A 16,263-nucleotide genomic window follows, 5' to 3' on the forward strand; every position below is an offset into this window, starting at 1 on the left:
TTTAGCAAAAACGAAAAGATTTTTTTTCGTAATGTTCAATAAAATGTTAAAAATAAGGAAAACATATAAGCTGTTTATAATAATTAAAAAATTAAGAGTGAAAAACAAAAAAAAAAAACAAATGTGACAAAGTGTGCAAAAATAAAATAAAACATGTTAAATGAAAAAATGAAGATATTAAATGCATAATAAAAAATATAAATGCAGTTTGAATTTTACTTCATGTAAATTTCGAATTTATGAGTGGAGGGACACTTTTGGAATGAATTTTATAAATGCTGTGAAGCAAAGGTTTAGTTGGACTTCTCATTTACTTCTAATTAGTTTTATCAATAGTAGACCTATATCTTAAGACCTCTTTAATAATAGATAGCATCATAAAATGATAAAACAAGTACTACAACTGTTCAAAAATATTTGTATACACATAAGTGTAAGCAATCCCCATAGTACTATACTAATTATACTTTCAAAAATACATTTTTTATCCCTACAGTTTGCATGGTTTTCGATCAGGTCCTGACATTTTCGAGGCCCGGAGCAAACTTTTAATAAATGACCATTTTATGATTAATACTTATTTAACTTGATAAAAAACCAAAAATAAATATATTATGACATGAGTAAACGAGAATAAAAAGGCATAAACTTACACTAAATATCAATGAAATATATATATATATATATATATATATATATATTTATTTATTTATTTATTTTTATTATTATTTTTTATAATTTTGTTTTAGTTGCACCATAAGTTATGAAAAGAAAGATGAATTATCTCTCTCTTTTTCGCAAATGATGGATGGTAAAATATTAAATTAGAGTCTGTAGGGATTTTCATTTTTCATCCCAATGCTCAGAAAATTGTGCAATTAATTTGAGCTCAAATTAAAAATAGACTCTAAAAGCCAATTAAATATTGTGATTTATAAAAAGTCCATTTTAAATTATACTAAAACACAAGACTATTTATATTTATATTTGTTAATACACTTTTTTTTTTTTTATTTGGAGGCCCCTTAGAAAGTAGGGCCCAAAGCCATTGCTTGTGCGTCATAGGCTCAGGGTCGGCTCTGTCTTCGATATTCGCAAAAATACACATTTGGTCTCTTTTGTTTGAAAATTTTAACATTTTTAGTCTTTTCCCTCAAGTTCCTATTAAAACTAACGGAATCAAACTTGTGCTCACCACTACCTTAACTGATAGACTAACGGTAAACTAAAAGTCTATAAGAGACCAAATGTGTTTTTCGTAAACATGAGGAATCAAATGTGAAATACATGCAAACTTGAGGGATGAAACTGTAACTTTCCCCTTTCTAAGAGTTACGTTCTTCCTTTTTCAATAAATTTTGAAGTTCTAATTTTATTTTTAGTTGTTGTGGTTATGACATTGTGCAAGTATTAAAAGTTCAAACATTCTACTCTACGTTGTCTACCAAATTTTTAAATCTAGTGGTGTTATGGTATTTTCACTTGTAAATTATATATAATTTGAAAATACACATCTATAAATGAACGATAAACATATATGTTAATGCTTATAATATTTGTTTAGAATTTATGAATATTAAAAACCCAAAATCCACCGGTAAAAGACGGAGATGGAGAAATCTATTAATCATAAAAAACTTGCATAAACATTATTTCCGATTAGAAAGTACAACAAGAGTGACATTGATAATATAATCCAGAGGAATAATTAATCAATCACTATTAAAGTTTTCTCCCAATTAAACCTCGATTTTCTCGAGCTAGTGGGGGGCCTGGGTCGGCACAAACGCAAGTCCCTTCATGGCAAGCTGCTACTCTACAGGCAATGGGTAGACAATCGCTATCCTTCTCACAATATGCCTCGGAAACTCGACAACCTATCAAATTTAGAAAAGAAAAAAACAGAGCTCTTATCTTGATGTTTTAGCGATATATATATATATATATATATATATATATATATATATATTTTTTTTTTTTTTTTTTTTTTTTTTTTTTGTACCAACCCTCATTAGGAGAGTTGGTACCTAGCCTTTACCAATAGGGTAATGGTCTAGGGTTCGAGTCCCTCCCTCCCCTACTTCCCCTTGTAATGGACTTGAATTTACTCAAAAAAAAAAAAAAATGTTTTTGTACGACAAGAGACGAATACTTACCGAAAACGACTAGCAAGAAAGTGACCAAGAAAAAAACCTTAATCGTATTAGTTGTCATTCTTTACGTATCTCCAAGTATTGCAATGATTGAGATTAATTGTGTTTTTACTTTGACACTATTTGTTAGTCTATATATAGGGTGTGGCGAAAATCTCACCAAATAGTAATACATAAAAGGAAAAGTATTTGTGGCAATATACTATTGGCCTATTTTAGTAATTTTAGATTTAAAAGTTATTAGTAATATAAATTTCTTCATGATTCGTAAGGTATTATATTTGATTATATATAAAATTTGATTTAGTTGTAAACTTTCTTTTCTGGTTTGATTTAATGTACTTTATTATTGGATCAATACTGAACATTTTCATTAATTAAATATCTGGCCTTACTTCATGTTGATTTTTCAAATTCATCATCTTCATGGTGAAATTACCGAATTAGGGTCGGTCCTGACATTTTCGAGGCCCTAAAGCAATCTTTTAAAAAATGACCATTTCATGATTACTACTTATTTAACTTGATAAAAAAAACAAAAATAAATATATTATTACATTAGTGAATGAGGTTAAAAATGCATAAACCTAAACTAAATATCATTGAAATTTATATATATATATATATATATATATATATATATATATATATATGTATTTATATTTTATTATTATTTTCTATAATTTTGTTTTACTTGCACCATAAGTTATGAACCATAAGTTATGAAAAGAAAGATGAATTATCTCTCTTTTTTTCGCTAATGATAGATGGTAAAATATTAAATTAGATTCAGTTGGGATTTTCATTTTTCATCCCAATGCTTGACAGAAAATTGTGCAATTAATTTGAGCTCAAATTAAAAATAGACTCTAAAAGCCAATTAAATATTGTGATTTATAAAAAGTCCATTTTAAATTATACTAAAACACAAGACTATTTATATTTATATTTGTATATATACTTTTTTTTTTAATTTAGGGGCCCCTTAGAAATTGTGGCCCAAAACCATTGCTTGTGCATCATAGGCTCAGGGTCGGCCCTATCTTCGATATTCGAAAAAATACACATTTGGTCCATTTTGTTTGAAAAATTTAACATTTTTAGTCTTTTCCCTCAAGTTCCTATTAAAACTAACGGAATGAAACTTGTACTCACCACTACCTTAACTGGTAGACTAACGGTAAACTAAAAGTCTATAAGAGACCAAATGTGTTTTTTGTGTTAAATCATGGAAACATAAGATACCAAATGTGTTTTTCGTAAACATGAGGAATCAAATGTGAAATAGATGCAAACTTGAGGGATGAAACTATAACTTTCCCCTTTCTAAGAGTTAAGTTCTTCCTTTTTCCATAAATTTGAAGTTCTAATTTTATTTTTATTTGTTGTGGTTATGACATTGTGCAAGTATCAAAGTTCAAACATTCTACTCTACGTTGTCTACCAAATTTTTAAATCTAGTGGTGTTATGGTATTTTCACTTGTAAATTATATATAATTTGAAAATACACATCTATAAATGAACGATAAACATATATGTTAATGCTTATAATATTTGTTTAGAATTTATGAATATTAAAAACCCAAAATCCACCGGTAAAAGACGGAGATGGAGAAATCTATTAATCATAAAAAAATTGCATAAACATTATTTCCGATTAGAAAGTACAACAAGTGTGACATTGATAATATAATCCAGAGGAATAATTAATCAATCACTATTAAAGTTTTCTCCCAATTAAACCTCGATTTTCTCGAGCTAGTGGGGGGCCCGGGTCGGCACAAACGCAAGTCCCTTCATGGCAAGCTGCTACTCTACAGGCAATGGGTAGACAATCGCTATCCTTCTCACAATATCCCTCGGAAACTCGACAACCTATCAAATTTAGAAAAGAAAAAAACAGAGCTCTTATCTTGATGTTTTAGCGATATATATATATATATATATATATATATATATATATATATATATATATATATATATATATATATATATATACATATATATATATATATATATATATATATATATATATATATATATATATATATATATATATGTGTGTGTGTGTGTGTGTGTGTGTGACCTCTTTTATTTCAATAAAACAATTAAATTTTCATAAGATTGAATATTTTTGTACGACAAGAGACGAATACTTACCGAAAACGACTAGCAAGAAAGTGACCAAGAAAAAAACCTTAATCGTATTAGTTGTCATTCTTTACGTATCTCCAAGTATTGCAATGATTGAGATTAATTTTGTTTTTACTTTGGCACTATTTGTTAGTCTATATATAGGGTGTGGCGAAAATCTCACCAAATAGTAATACATAAAAGGAAAAGTATTTGTGGCAATATACTATTGACCCATTTTAGTAATTTTAGATTTATAAGTTATTAGTAATATAAATTTCTTCATGATTCGTAAGGTATTATATTTGATTATATATAAAATTTGATTTAGTTGTAAACTTTCTTTTTTGGTTTGATTTAATGTACTTTATTATTGGATCAATACTGAACATTTTCATTAATTATATATCTGGCCTTACTTCATGTTGATTTTTCAAATTCATCATCTTCATGGTGAAATTACCGAATTAGGGTCGGTCCTGACATTTTCGAGGCCCTAAAGCAAACTTTTAAAAAATGACCATTTCATGATTACTACTTATTTAACTTGATAAAAAAAGCAAAAATAAATATATTATTACATTAGTGAATGAGGTTAAAAATGCATAAACCTAAACTAAATATCATTGAAATTTATATATATATATATATATATATATATATATATATATATATATATATATATATATATATATATATATTATTATTTTCTATAATTTTGTTTTAGTTGCACAATAAGTTATGAAAAGAAAGATGAATTATCTCTCTTTTTTTCGCTAATGATGGATGGTAAAATATTAAATTAGATTCAGTTGGGATTTTCATTTTTCATCCCAATGCTTGACATAACATTGTGCAATTAATTTGAGCTCAAATTAAAAATAGACTCTAAAAGCCAATTAAATATTGTGATTTATAAAAAGTCCATTTTAAATTATACTAAAACACAAGACTATTTATATTTATATTTGTATATACACTTTTTTTTTTAATTTAGGGGCCCCTTAGAAACTGTGGCCCAAACCCATTGCTTGTGCATCATAGGCTCAGGGTCGGCCCTATCTTCGATATTAGAAAAAATACTCATTTGGTCCATTTTGTTTGAAAAATTTAACATTTTTAGTCTTTTCCCTCAAGTTCCTATTAAAACTAACAGAATCAAACTTGTGCTCACCACTGATAGACTAACGGTAAACTAAAAGTCTATAAGAGACCAAATGTGTTTTTTATGTTAAATCATGGAAACATAAGATACCAAATGTGTTTTTCGTAAACATGAGAAATCAAATGTGAACTAGATGCAAACTTGAGGGATGAAACTGTAACTTTCCCCTTTCTAAGAGTTACGTTCTTCCTTTTTCCATAAATTTTGAAGTTCTAATTTTATTTTTAGTTGTTGTGGTTATGACATTGTGCAAGTATCAAAGTTCAAACATTCTACTCTACGTTGTCTACCAAATTTTTAAATCTAGTGGTGTTATGGTATTTTCACTTGTAAATTATATATAATTTGAAAATACACATCTATAAATGAACGATAAACATATATGTTAATGCTTATAATATTTGTTTAGAATTTATGAATATTAAAAACCCAAAATCCACCGGTAAAAGACGGAGATGGAGAAATCTATTAATCATAAAAAACTTGCATAAACATTATTTCCGATTAGAAAGTACAACAAGTGTGACATTGATTATATAATCCAGAGGAATAATTAATCAATCACTATTAAAGTTTTCTCCCAATTAAACCTCGATTTTCTCGAGCTAGTGGGGGGCCCGGGTCGGCACAAACGCAAGTCCCTTCATGGCAAGCTGCTACTCTACAGTCAATGGGTAGACAATCGCTAGCCTTCTCACAATATGCCTCGGAAACTCAACAACCTATCAAATTTGGAAAAGAAAAGAAAAACAAGCTCTTATGTTGTTGTTTTAGTTAATTATATATATATATATATATATATATATATATATATATATATATATATATATATATATATATATGTGACCTCTTTTATTTCAATAGAACAGTTAAATTTTCATAAGATTGAATAATTTTATACGACAAGAGACGGATACTTACTGAAAGCGACTAGCAAGAAAGTGACCAAGAAAACCACTTTAAGCGTATTAGTTGTCATTCTTTACGTATCTTTAAGTGTTGCAAAGATTGAGATTAATTGTGTTTTTACTTTGACACTATTTGTTAGTCTATATATAGAGTGTGGCAAAAAGGGACTTGCTTTTTACGGATTGAAAATTGCTATTTACGGTTCAAAACTTCCAAACCTCTATCTCTCTAGAAAAAAACCTCTCAAAAGCTTTAGAAGAGAATTTGCTTAAAAATCATTCTTATTGGTGTGATATACGAACACAAATGAGCTTATCGGATGAAGATCGGGATACCCGACATAACGAGGTAAAAATTCCGTCTTTTCGATCGAAAAAACTGGGCAAAACGAGTAAAAGCCCAACTTGGGCGCCCATTCATGCAGTGCACGCCCAAGCTGCATTTGGGCACCTCAGTTGGTTCTCCAGTGCAAAAAAAAAAAAAAAAATTAGCATGAAATGGGTTCCGTAATCGACCTACCTAGGGGTGGAAATCGGACGGAATGGATCGGAAATGCCTTTTTTGAAATTTTCCAATTTTTTTCGGAACTTAAAAATAGGTTCCAATTTCCATTCCAAAAAAATCGTAATGTCAAAATCTATTCCAATTTCGGAATACCTCGAAATCGGCGGAATTACGAAATTTTCGGAAATTGCATTAATTCTTATTTTTTTGTTCCAAAATCCGAAATAATGGTAATTTTTAGTATTTTTTTTATAATATTTTTGTAATTTTCCGGCAAAAGGCAAGAATCCGAAGCAAATGTCAATACGATGAAATGTAAACACTTGTAAAAACAACATAATCGGTTTATCAAAGCAACCATAATTCTTCCAAATTTTCAAAAAAGGAAAAAAGATAACATAGTTCTTGCAAAACATGAATACAAAAACAATTCAAAAATAATATATATATATATATATATATATATATATATATATATATATATATATATATATATATATATATATATATATATATATATATATATATATATATATATATATATTTCGGAAATACAATCGGATCGGAAATCGGAATTTCCAATAATTTTATATGTAATTCCAATTCCGTTCCAAAAATAATCGGAAAAATCGGATATCGGAATATCGGAAATTGGAAAGAAAAAAAGTGTTCCGAATTCGGATATTTTCGGATCAGAATTGGCGGAATTCGGAAATTCCGTTCCAATTTCCACCCCTAGACCTACCCAATGCATATTACATATAAAAGAGTCGAAATTACCTCAAAAAATCGAAGCCCAACCCTTCTTCAAGCTTGATTTCGAATTTTCGATTTTTTTTTTTTTTGATATTTGCAGTTTGGGGGGTTTTGGGTTTGTTTGGGAGGTTTTGGGGTTTTAGATTGATAAAGTGTTTTTTGTTATGAACCGTGAATAGCAATTTTCAAACCGTAAAAAGCATTTCACGGCAAAAATGTCACCAAATAGTAATACAGAAAAGGAAAAGTATTTGTGGCAATATACTATTGGCCCATTTTAGTAATTTCATATTTATAAGTTATTAATAACATAAATTTCTTCATGATTCTTAAGGTATTATATTTGATTATATATAAAATTTGATTTAGTTGTAAATTTTCTTTTCTGGTTTGATTTAATGTACTTTATTATATGATCCTTACTTGATGTTGATTTTTCAAATTCATAATCTTCATGGTGCAATTACTGGATTACCCTTGGCATAAAGTGGGAATGTTGTGGTAAATGAGAAAATAATATTAATTTTTTTTAATTACAATATTAATATTATTGTAAAAAATTATGTTATAGTAATGAAAAAACTCTGTTCGTTGCCAAATTTTTAAGTTAACGTAACAAATGGGTTTTTTGGTAGCATTTGAATTCTTTATTCATTGTTAAGGAAAGTATCAAATATTTTTTTTACTCAAAAGAAAAAAAGATAGTATCATACTTTTAATTTGTTTAGTAGTAATATTAAATAATTTTTAGTATTAACATCAAGGACCTAATAAAGTTATAAAATTGTTCAACTGTGCTTTTGAGTTTATTTACGTAAACTGTTAAGTTTAGGTAAGTAATGGATTTTTTGGTAGCATTTGAATTCTTTATCATTGTTAAGGATAGTATCATATATTTTATTTTTACTCAAAAAAAAGCATAGGATCATATTTATGTAATTCTTTTTAGTAGTATTATAGACAATAATATTAAACAACTTCTAGTAGTATCATCAAAGACCTAATAATAATATAAACATGTGGTATATACATTTTCTATAAAGACTAGTACTCCAACTGTGCGTTGCATGAATGTTAGTTTCAAAATGAGAAAAATAATGATAAGTAAGCGACTATCTCTTTGTGACAACTCTAGTTCAAGTAAAACAAAATGAAGGGAAATCAAAAAAGATAAACTTTATTTTTTAATTCAACGCTGTAACATATGAAATTCAATCAGATATTACAAAGAAGATGGTATAAAATGTTACTAAAAAAGACCGTTTTCAGTAATATTATCTCCACATATAAAAGTTTGCAATAATACTCATTTATACTCGCCCCATATTTTTTGGGACGGGGAATACTCGCTGACTTGGGGTCGGGGGCGGGCCCCCCAAGGGTAGGGTGAGCCATCCCTACCACATATAGATTATATGATGTAATGACCTGATATTAATTGACACATTAAGGGATCAACAAATGGCAAACTTCAAAGGATTAAACTAATTTATCATGTGTCATGTCATTGAACACGCCAACTGGCGGCAAAGTACTAGGGGTGTTCATAAACCCGCCAAACCCGACCCGCCTGAACCCGCCTGCAACCCGTAAGTTTCCAACTATAATTTTTTAAAAATAGCATTCTAATTTTGCCACCCGAAAAATGTGGGTCGGGTTTCGGGTTTTAATATTAAAACCCGCTCCTGACCCGACCCGCCCGCATATATGAATATAAATACATTTTTTTTTTTGTACTGGATAGCCAATTTAGGGTTTTCCAGCAGCTTCCAATACATCGTCTTTTCCCTTCTCCCTTCTACCGACTTCTCTGTTATTCTTCCAAATCTTAATTCTCAAATCTCAAATTCTCAATCATTCTTTTAGAAGCTACTAGTCAGATTCAAGACTCATTTAAAAAGGTAAGATTTTATTTATTGATGGAATTTTTGAATTTTTTCTTTCTAATGTTGAATATATAGAAATATATATATATCTTGAAATTTGAAAGTGATGAACGACATATTCTGAGAAATCTGAGATTTTATGTAAATGTTGAGATGTTCGTGATTTTTTTATTCCTTTGCTTGCTTTTTTTTTTTTTTTTTTTTTTTTTTTTTTTTTTTGCATATGTATTTTCCTTTTTATGTTTATGTTCTTTGATTTCTAATCTTTCTTTTATGTATGGATTTTTTTATCAGATGGAAACTACAAGTAATATTGTTGAAAGTCAAGAACTTAATCTCAGTATTGATCAACAAGGCACTCCTGCAGCTACTAAATCAAGTGGCAAGCCACCTTCTGGACCAGTTCGATGGAAGCCCAATAATTCCAGAAAAAGTAAAAAAATCACAAACAGAAAAGTGATTCATCCAAAAGAACAAGATCCACAAGGGGCTGGTATTGGGAGCAAACAAAACTCATGGGTATGGGAGCATTTTGAGAATTTTGAGGAAGATGGGAATCCAAGAGAAGGTTGCAAGTATTGTGGTCATAGTTATGCAGCTCATCAAAAAATGCACAGAACGGGTAACTTGATAAACCATCTGCAACTTCAATGTAAGAAGTATCCTTATCGACTTGTTGACGATAAACAAAAGACACTTGTTTATGGAAATGATGCTTCTTCTCTTACTCTGAAATCTGTGAGTTACAGTTATGAGGAATGTAGGCTTAAGTTGGTTGAAATGGTTATCCTTGATGAGCTTCCTTTCAAGATTGTAGAGGGTGAAGGATTTAAAAGATACTCTGCATGTTTACAACCTAGATTTACACTTCCAAGCCGCATAACTATTGCTCGAGATTGCATGAAACTTTATTTTGATGAGAAAAAACAAACTTAGAAGCCTTATCAAGTTTGAACGTGTGTGTCTCACTACAGATACGTGGACTTCCATTCAAAATATCAATTATATGTGTCTTACAGCACATTGGATTGATAAAGAGTGGAGGTTACAAAAGAGAATTTTGAGTTTTTGTGTCATCTCTGATCACAAGGGTAAAACAATAGGAAAAATGATTGACTACACCAAAATGGCCTTTTTCTAACAGTTATAGCCCGTTAAAATAATTATTTGTAACGGCGGAATTCCGTTAGAAAAACGGCGTTAGAAATACATGGTCAAAAAATTCTAACGGATATAACCGTTAGCAAAAATTAAAAAACCGTTGGAAAAAACTAAATATATCATAGGGACAATATTTTTTTCCAACAGTTAGTTTCCGTTAGAAATTACATTCCAATGGTTTTCGTTGTAACGCTCTTGGATAATTTCTAACGGATACAGCTGTTAGATTTTTTTTTTTAAACGTATAAAAAAAAGTTCTAATTTTTACATTTTCATTTTATATACATTAATTTAACCTAAATATTAAATTATAAATCATTCATAAGCAATGGAACATAAATCATTCATCATACAATATCCATAAATTACAATAAAATTCCCTAACATCAAAAAAGTTGATTACAAAGTAGCAAAAAATCAATGTACACGATTATAAAAAAAAGAGCATACATGATGCAAATGTAAATACCCTAATCTAAAAATGAATTTCCTACTGAAAGAATTGATCCTTAATAACATTGTTGATAATAAAATCTCTTTAATTCTTTTGGATGTGAACTCCTTACCCCCTTGAGATTGGGTCTTCGTGCTTGTTGCTGAGATGGTGCTGAGAGAAGTGAAAATTTGCAAAGTTCTTAATTTATATGTGTGAGATAATTCTTTATTCAATAGAGAAATAATGGAGAAGAAAAAATCAAACCTGGGAATGAGAAGTCAGAGATGGCAAAACGAGACTATGGAAGAAAAAAGAAGAAACAAGAGAATCAGTCTTGACCAAAAAACAACCCTAAAGAACAACATAAGAAAAAGGAAGAAAATGATCAAATCAAAGCAACATTCACACACATAAAAATAAAATAAACCAAATCATCCATATAAACATGAATTTGAATATACAACTTAAGATTACCATTTCAGCAAGTAGAAAAGTAGACAAGGATCATACACGAAATTGACCAATCAAGGTAGTGAGCCATAAGGTCTTCTTCTCGTGCATGAGGTAAGACATTTGTTGTCGTATTTGGTAATGTATTATTTATAATCAACTCAATTAGCGTTGTCTCAATACATGGATCAATCATCAAAGTAAATAGAAATGTCTAGCCAACATCTCCAAGTATGGTAGGGTCAATAAACACTAAAATATATTAAATTTCTCACATTAAAGCCAACAATGCATACATACAAATTTCATTTTCTAGCTTCTCAACATTTGTTACTCTTTCGTTTGTGTTCAGATGACCTATGATTTCGGATTCTGGCTTCAAAACCAAACACAAAGTTTACGATGAATACCTTTTAAGTTTTAACAATAGCTCTGGTTGGTTTAGACCATCTGGTAATCTATCTTTTCTTCCTCCAAATTCCACTCCAACCTGTGAAAAAATGGAGCTAGTAACAAAATTAGAACAAGACAATAACTCATGAAATCTGTTGAACAATAACAACATAATCAGACACTAAACAAATAACCTTGAAAGCTGCAACACCACATAGCAACTTTGGTAACCATTATCTTTTTTCTCAGTATATGTTCTTATTTGTACAAAAAACATAATCAGACACTAAATAAATCAATTCACTAGAACACCATAATTTAATAACAAAAATATCATACCAGTTAACTAGTAGTATAAGTATTAAGTAAACAACCTCTTCTTACTAAATCAAGCATCAATATCGGCGAAAACCTAGTTCTCCAGTTCACTACCATGGCTCTACTTATTATACTTATTTTAGAACAAACGGGAGTTGGAATCAGGTCAACGAAAGAGAAATATAAGACAACAGAAAGACTTAACATATGAGCATATATTACCAACAAGTACAATATATCAGGAATATATTGACGTAACCACATGCATATATAATTCATAGAACAACAATGAAAATTCGGCTAACTTAATTACCAATGTTTTTAACATTCACATAAACCGAAAAAAATGAAATCCACTACTACTAACATAAACTTTTTACTTACAGAATCAACCAGACAAAACCAAGAGAAGTCCGTACATCAACAAAATTGACAAAATAGAAATACAAGAGATTTGCAACAAGTACATAAAAAATTAACATATATGTAATGACAGGAGAGTTTCTCATTACAATCAGAAACGCATTTCCTATTACCCAATATTGAGTCGATCTTCGGCTAAACTTGTCACATATAGAAATTCAAAAACAAAAAAATCTAGAAACCTAATTGCAAATATGAACAAGACCAATTTAATTTAATTTAATTACTAGAAACCTAATTGAAGGCATGTAACTCCTTAATTAAAAGAGGAAATATAATTTATAATCTTTCAACATAACCCTAATGCGATTGAAATAGGAGCGAGAAGATAAGAGAGAGAATGAAAGCGAGAGTTAGAGAAAGGAGAAAACTACCGAAATTATCTGGAGCGCTGACGGCCTTGTGGTGGCGGAGACCACCAAAGAAGATCTATAGGACAGAGAGGACATCTGCAAGAAAGAACGAAGTAAGAAAGAGGAGAGGAAATATATGAAAGAGAAGAAATAAATCGGCAGTAGATTTTTTATTTTTGTTAAGTGAAAGATTTTTTGTTTTTATTAACTGAAATTAATTTTGATTTGTACACCATTATAATTGAAGTGTATTTATTCTAACGGGCATTAAGAGTTAGAAAATTTATTAAAATTATTATTAATTCGACAGAAATACTTTACTATTAAATGTAACGGATAAGTTCAAATTCTAACGGAATATATCTATTAGAAATTACTAACGGCATATGTCCGTTAGAAATCACAATTTGTTACTGTTAGGAAATAGTCATTTTGGTGTAGTATTTGTTGGACTGGGGGATAGATAAGATTTTGACGATCACAGTTGATAATGCAAGCTCGAATGATGGTGCAGTTAAATACGTAAGAAAGAACACTAGAGGGTGGAAAAGTACAATATTAGATCATGAGTTTTTGCATGTTAGGTGTTGCGCACACATTTTGAATCTAATAGTCAAAGATGGTTTGAAAGAGCAAAACGAATCAATTCTGAAAATTCGAAATGGTGTCAGATATGTGCGCTCATCTCCGGCTAGACTCAAAACATTTACAAAATGTGCAAATGTAGAAAAGATTGAAAGCAAGTCTTCAGTTTGTCTTGACATTGAGACAAGGTGGAATTCTACATACTTAATGTTGGAGGCTGCCACAAAATTTGAAAAAGCCTTTGAGCGGCTGAAAGAAGATGACTCGAATTATAAGATTTACTTTAAATTTGGTGACAAAGATGATGAAGACAATGATCGAGATCAATTGATTGGTGGGGAGCAAACTTCTGAAAAAAGAAAGGCGAAAGATAGCAAATATATTGGTCCGCCAAATGAAGATGATTGGACTGTTGCTAGGTAATATATAAAGTTTTTGAAGCTTTTCTATGATGTAACCAAACAATTTTTTGGTTCTTTGCATGTGACATCGAATTTGTTTCTTCAAGAAATTGTAGCTGTGCATGCTAAACTGAAGTACTTGTCAAGACACAATGATCCAAAAGTGAGCCTTACGGGACTCAAAATGCAAGAGAAGTTCGTTAAATATTGGGAAAATTTTGATAAGCTGAACCTTTTTGTTTATGTTGGTACTGTATTGGATCCACGGTACAAATTGAGGTTCGTAACGTTTTGTCCTAATCAAGTTTATGAAGATGATAGTGCCATGTCGAGTTTAATGGAAGATGAAGTTAGAAAAGTATTGACTCGTTTGTACGAGTATTATAAGCAGCGCACTCCTGGTCAAAATTCTGAAAATGTGCCTTCAAGTTCAAGTCAATCTCTCTTTGATGTTATGGACATAGATGATGGTCTGGGAACTGGTAAGTACTTAGCTTCTCAATTTGCAACACAGTTGGAGAAAAATGAATGTGTTAAAAGTAAGTCAGAACTTGCTAGATATTTAGAAGAGAGTTGTGAAAAAGATGTGGAGTCTTTTGATTTGTTGAGATGGTGGAAGGAAAATTCTATCAGGTTCCCGATTATTTCTCAAATAGCGAGAGATATTTTGGCCATTCCCGTCTCTACGGTGGCATCCGAATCAGCCTTTAGTACAAGTGGACGCATTCTTCATCCATATCGAAGTTCTCTTAATCCTGAAATGGTAGAGGCTCTTGTATGTTGCCAAAGTTGGTTAAGATCAAAGCCAACAACAATTGACATACTAGAACTGATGCGAGAAGTGTCAATTACAGATGTCGAGAACTACAATGAACTTTAAAAAGGTAAGTCTAATGTTATTTTAATTTAAACTTTCATTCATATTTTTTTTCTTTCTAAACTTGTAAATTTTTTATTTAATATAATTGTATTAATTCTCCAGTACTTTTTTACATTTCAGAATTTCAAAGTTCGGGTATTTCCAGTGCCACTACTCATTGATGGGTGATTATCTTGCGTTGGTAAGTGATTTATATAATTTTCTCTTAAGGAAGAATAATAATCTAGAATATATATATATATATATATATATATATATATATATATATATATATATATATATATATATATATATATATATATAGGAATCATTAGCTTTTGTTATACAAATTTTACATGTTCCAAAAGAATAATTAGCTTTGGTTTTTTTTTTTCTTTTGTTTGTCTTTTGTTTTCTCCAGGATCCCATGTTATCAAAGATAGTATCACATTTATAATGTGATGGTGCACAATTATTGATGGACAAATGGGTGATTATGGTTTTTTGAAATTGTTTCTTGTTTTCCTTTTAGATTTTTTAAGATGTAAGGATTGATGATTAGCATTTTGTTAACAAACAGAGGGGTGATTGTGGTTATTTTGTAGTTGTTTCTTCTTTTACTTCTAGATTGCTCCATCAGATGTAAGGATTAATGTTGATAATCTGTTATTTTGTTTCAGAATTTAATTTTAGTATAATTATTCTAGTATTATTATAATATTTTTTATTTTAAAGTCCATATTTTGTATTTTGTCTACCAACCAACTTGGTATTGCGTACTTCTTCAACCCGCTAACCCACCCGCCACCCGCCCGTAACCCGCTACACCCGAACCGTGCGATTTGTGGCTTTAAATAAGCTTATGCAGTTTGGCGAAATAGCTAACCCGCCGGTGTCGGGTCGGGTTGATTTTTTTATGAAAACCCGCCCAAACCCGCCCGCGTTCACCCCTACAACGTACGGGTAAATCACTTCAACTTATAAATTTTGGTTTACCATTATAAAATATTGTTTACCGTTTTTTTTTTTATCCTGTATCTCGTGGCGCTAATAAAATAGATATTTTAAAAATTATTTACTCAAATTTAAATGAATTTATATCAGTTAAAGTAATTAAAATATTCCAATCAAAATAGTTCACTAAAAAATAACTTACTTAGTAAAAATTATTATTTCATAATTATAAAATTTTATTTACCAATTTTTAAAATATTGTATCTAGTGATGGTAAAATAGGTATATTATAAATTATTTACACGTGTAGATGAATTTAAATTAGTTAAGACCAATAAAATTGTTCAACCCACATTATCCACCGAACAATAACTTTTTAAAAAAAATATTATTATTTGGCCTTTATCATCTATCGCTTACCTT

At 29.7% G+C, this 16,263-nt stretch overlaps 1 long non-coding RNA gene across 1 annotated transcript; it reads left to right on the top strand.

Moving 5' to 3' along the window:
* Positions 1-9,379: 9,379 nt before the first annotated feature.
* LOC148766912 (uncharacterized) lies at positions 9,380-15,639 on the top strand. The gene is made up of 3 exons (XR_016034504.1): positions 9,380-9,522; positions 15,028-15,088; positions 15,308-15,639. It is a non-coding gene; the product is annotated as an uncharacterized LOC148766912 (long non-coding RNA).
* The last annotated feature ends 624 nt before the right edge of the window (positions 15,640-16,263 follow it).

The sequence above is a fragment of the Erythranthe guttata genome, chromosome 11 (genome assembly GCF_056151865.1).
Source record: "Erythranthe guttata isolate IM_541 chromosome 11, IM_541, whole genome shotgun sequence".
Lineage (NCBI taxonomy): Eukaryota > Viridiplantae > Streptophyta > Magnoliopsida > Lamiales > Phrymaceae > Erythranthe > Erythranthe guttata.